Here is a 5,377-nt window from a genome sequence, read left to right on the forward strand (position 1 = left end):
CAATTGTATCCCCTGTCATCCCATGAACTCCTCCAGGATTATATGGGTAACTCAAAAACTTGTATTGTAATAAGCATTGAGATTCTCTGCATCTTTTAATTCCTCTCGGATCAGAAGGAATTGTTATATACATATGTCTCTAAAACATTTGTAACAAATCTCCATTATGCGCAAAATCTTCATGACTAAGAGACATAAGTTCCTCATCCTCCTCTTCAAAAAACACTTCCAAGCTTCCTGTAATATACTCGAAAGATTTTTGAAACTGCACTTCAACCTTCTCTCCAACTTGTAAATCCATATGTACCTCTTTCGCATAGAAGTCTGAATCTGCATCTTCATTCTCAAAAGAATCCTCTAGATAGCCTTTCTCAACATCGAGAGAAAACTCAAAAATATGCATGGTAAAAATATGGGCAAAACTTCAGCTCATTAGCTACGATTTTCATTATAAAATCGTTTTCCAATTCAGATTGGAACCTTGTGTAAAAAAATCATCAAAATAGGGTCCATTTCTGGCAGTAAAAGTCTTCCTGTGGTCCCCTTAGCTTAGACTTTCATTTGATTCCAAAGGACACCTCATGCCATATGAAAGCATGACATTGCTCTGTGACAAAGTTTTGTAATCATGCTTGCAATAATGCATTAAAATAAGTGTATCTTTGAAGAAAAATATAAGACGAAATATAAGAAAAATACGAAATATAAGAAAAATACATAGAATATATATATATTGGAGTTTACACTAGATATAGGATCTAGCTAAGGTGTGAGATGATCATGAGATAGTAGAAATAAAGAATCAATGCTTTTTGCCCCAAGTTAAAGAGGCGCAGCTATTGACGCTTTTCCCATAGTATTTTCTGATGGTAAAGTAGGAATAGATTATCCTTGAGATAAATAATAGGATGAGATAGAAAGCATATTATTATACTTAAATATATATATGTACATTATAGGAAATATAACTATGCATCTAAAAAGTTACAAGATAAATCTTGTAGCATGCGTTCCCACTATGTACGTGTCACTGTAATTATTGGTTCGACTGTATCTTCACCAAAATTCGATAATTGAATAGCATTTATTCGCAACGGTGATCCAGTTTGTTGTTGTTGTCGTAGAGGCCTTCTTTTTGCAATGCATTCTTTTGCTTCTGCTTGTGCTTCTTCTCATACCCTTTGTTTCTCCTTCATCCGTTGTTTCTCTTGATGGATTTGTTGAAGCATAATATTTGTGGTTTTTTGAAATGTATTTACAATATATACACATACCTAGGGGTTATCATATTACGTTCTCCCCATTTGCTTAGTTATTAGGACATTTTCATCTCATTTAAAAAAAGAAATTCACACGTTAACACACAATTACTTCGCGCTTGGATCCGCATTCAGAATGCCTCCTGTAATGGAGAAAGCATTTTTGTGAGATTACTTTGTGAGCATAGAGGATGAACTTAATTGATAATAGCAGCATAAACATAGTACTTAATTAACTTGGCATGAACAATACTTTTGCAACAGAGAGAGTTTAGAGAGCTTGACAACAGTTGAGGACCGGATTTATGTGGAGTTGGGTCCCCCCTCCAATAGGCATTTGTATTATAGTTTCTCTCATTACAAGGGAGACTTGGTACAATACAATCTTTGTGTTCCTTGTGACTTAGGTGATGCAATGAAGATGGAAAGCTTCATGCATCACGAGCATAACATTAACTCATGAGAGAAATGGCCTCCTGCAAGACCTGCATGCACTTGTTCCAAGATAGGAAGGTACTCCTCTTCATTGGCACACAGTCTAAGCTATTGGTTCTTTCCTTGTTGATAGAGTTCATCCCCAATCATTACAAGGGAGGATGGTCCAGTCTTTATTGCTCTTCCTCCGCTGTTTACTCATATCTTCAGGGATTGTTCTGTTAGTCAGATAATCCTCTAAATATCTACTCCAATGTGGTGTCATTGAAGTTTAAAATAGGGTGGCATGGGGTATGGCTGCCTTTTCCTCACATTGAGGGCAACTATTCACGTAATCATGAAAGTTTTTCTTCATGGTATGCCAATAAACCCCTAGCCAAGTCAATCATCGTAGGGTTTGGTCTTTTGCAAAATGGAGTCCCACCACTGTAGCATGAGCTTGACTCCGGTAGGTTTTTTGTTCATCTAGGTTAATGCACAAAAGCAGAATTTCATCCTTGTTTTTACAATATAGTCTTTCAACCAGCAATTGATATAAGGCAGATTGCTCTATCAATCGTGGTGAAATAGGAAGTGGTATTTGGGAATCTACTTGCACTATAGTCATTAGGGACACTAAATCTTCTGACCATCTAGGAATCATTTCCACAAAGAACGGATAAGCATTTGATAAATCGTCGTTGCTTCCCCTGAGGTGATCCTTGACAAGTGATCCACTCTTTGGTACGTGGTGCCCTTTTTGACTACCACTGTGAAGTCAAATTCAAGTAGTATGATGAACCATCTTATTATTCCTCTTGTGTTTCACGGCTTGTTCACCAAATAGAGTAAGGCTTGATGAGTCACAAAAAAGAAAAACTTGTTAGCTAACAAGTAATATCTGAATTTTTTGATTGCATACACCATTCCAAGAACTTCCCTTTCAGTAGTTGTGTAATTTTTTTCTACTCGGATTAGCTGTCTGCTGGTATATGATATAGGGAAATCCATAGTCCTCTCTCTTGGCTGAGCTAATATAAAACCAATAGCAAAACTTGAAGCATCATGTACATGGACACACACAGCAATATCTGCACCAAAATACCCAAAGCGCCCAAATAGCTGGGAAAATGTGACCTCTCATGTCGCATGCTTAGACAATGCCTCGTGTCCATCACATGCTGGTTTTTTCATTAACTCTATCACTGGAGAATTGAATGCTTTCAAGTCTTTGCTTTAACCTTCATCTTGGTCTTTGACTTAATGTTCATCTTGGTCTTTGACTTAATCCTTTTTTTGTTGCCGGAAAATTGTATTCATTGGTTGAGCCTTCATGTGATTTGTTGCCTCTATTGGAGCTTGAGCAACAGCTTTTTGGAATGCAAAAAATACTTTCAAGTCCACCAACTGCAGTGCTTCTTGCAAGACCACCAACACTTTCAAAACTTGCAACATTTTAGAATGCCATGCTCATATTAGTTTGCCATCCTCGACCTTTGTTTCAATCTCTGTCAAGCCGTGTTTTAGAATGCTTTTGTTGCACCAATTCTTGCTTCCAATAAGATGGCCAAGGGACCCACCGACCTAGCACTCTGATACCTCTATTAGGGGGCATGGCTATGGTGGGTGGAAGTGAAGCTTAGCCATGAGAGGAGGGTGAGTAGAAGAAATAAAGAGAGAGAGAGAGAGAGAGAGAGAGAGAGAGAGAGAGAGAGAGAGAGAGAGAGAGAGAGAGAGAGAGAGAGAGAGACCGATCGCAAAGAAAATAACACACTATATTTTTCTTGATGAACCGTTTACAATATATAACGAGTAAAATTAGCTACTCCAACTTGCATGCATGGATCACAAAAGGAGTGGTGTCTATATATATTTATCTATCACAAGACTGTTTCCCATGGGCTATACCCAATAGCTCAAAGAAAATTACACACTATTGCATCTCCAAACCTCTTTAGACAATCTGCTACAGAATCCCTCCAAAAAAGGGAGAAGCAATACGAAAAAAAGTGTCCCAAAATCGTTGACAATTCGTAGCCAGGGTATCGTCTTTCCGCATCCTTAGATGTTTCCAAGCCGTAATCATGTCGCGATCATAGTGCTCAGTCAACCATGCCAAAGTAAATGCTCTCTTGAACTTTACTCACGTTTTTAGAGCTTTACTATGGTCAACCACCATGTATGAGCATTGCCCTGAAGAAGAGACGTTGCCTTTTGTACCTTGCAGGCGGGAAAGAAGTTGCCCCCAAAGAAAGCGGTGTCAAACTGTTGTATGCAAGCAAGAGCTCGATGGGAGTCCTTGAAGCCCAAACATAAAAAGTGTCAAACCGTATGGCAAGTCTACCCCATGGGCACGCTTTTATAGGCATCGTGGCCCAAAAGCAACTGGTCTGCTAGGACTCCGACGGCTTCTGCCGCCGTGTCGCTCGTTCTCAACGCCCATTGTAGAATTGTGAGACCGTCATAGGGATTCTGGCTACCAAAGCCCGCGTTCTAGCCCCTGCGCTAAACAAAATGCAATCGATTTGAATGTCTCCCATCATGCCTGTTTCTTCCAACATGTCCTTGCTCTTGACAGGAGTGTTGAGCGGCCTAGAATAGGATGAGAGGGATCCTTCCCGTAGAAGCAAGGGCAGAAGAACAGCAAGCAAAGATGTAAGTATCATGCATAATCACATATCCTAATTCCAGGATTGCAGCTCCTTAAATGTTGTCAGGAGGTTTCACAATCTGCCTGCAGAGCGCAGACTTAAAACTTCAAAGCTTTTAGTGCACTCTCCCGCAGAGGGGAGATGCTAGGGTGCGGCCCGTCCGCAGTGCAATGGAGGGGCCGACCCTAGGCCATCGGCCTTCTTTCTCACCGATTGACCCCGCCCAAGTAAGTATGCCTTCCCATCCTCCCGCGCCGCTTTTTATACCTGCGCCCGAAAGAGGCAGTCCTTATGGGATATGCTGGTAGCGTGCCTAGGACGCGGTCGCCTGTCCACGGGACTATTTGACACCACTTTGTCAGGTGGGATCTACGGTCCAGCATCTTCGAACGATGTGGACCGTCCATTTATTCTCAAGAATAAAAGAATTCCGGCCGGTTGAGCCCCTGCGACTCGAACCCACCACCTACACAACCGGAGGCCACAAATCTCCCATTAAGCTATCGCGCGCCACTTGAAATGGAGGTGTGTACATAGATTCATATAGCAAAAGTGATGGGGCGGAGATCACTTTGGGATGGACGGGGTCACATTGCAATCACTTTGGGATAGTCGGGGTCACAATGTAATCACTTGGTAATGGGTGGGGTCACAAGATGATCACATGTCGATTGGGATTCACATGGGGATCACTTGGCGGTCACTTGATGTTCACATCAAATTTACTTAGTGTTCACATTAATTGTGATCACATGGTGATCATTTGGAGATTAAACCGCCATCGGATGGTGCAAAATCGATCCCGCTGCCCCCAATTAATAGGGACCGTAGATCCCACCTGACAGAAGTGGTGTCAGTTAGTCATGAGGGTCACCTCTGGTAGTTATTAGTGGAATATTCTCTTCTGCTTCCTTTCTCACGTTCGTTGTCGTGTATGGCATGATTATGCCAGCCTCGTTGATTGCCATAGTATATCCACCAATTCCTTCTCACGCTTATGGCCTTATGCATATCATTAGGTGCCTAACCATGATCCTACGCTTTTGCCTAAAC

General features: G+C 41.2%; 1 non-coding gene across 1 annotated transcript; it reads right to left on the reverse strand.

Moving 5' to 3' along the window:
- Positions 1-4,400: 4,400 nt before the first annotated feature.
- LOC147452061 (U1 spliceosomal RNA) lies at positions 4,401-4,559 on the reverse strand. The gene has a single exon (XR_015189034.1). It is a non-coding gene; the product is annotated as a U1 spliceosomal RNA (small nuclear RNA).
- Between the last annotated feature and the right edge of the window lie 818 nt (positions 4,560-5,377).

Source organism: Adiantum capillus-veneris, chromosome 8 (assembly GCF_014529385.1).
Source record: "Adiantum capillus-veneris isolate H3 chromosome 8, ASM1452938v2, whole genome shotgun sequence".
Taxonomy (NCBI): domain Eukaryota; kingdom Viridiplantae; phylum Streptophyta; class Polypodiopsida; order Polypodiales; family Pteridaceae; genus Adiantum; species Adiantum capillus-veneris.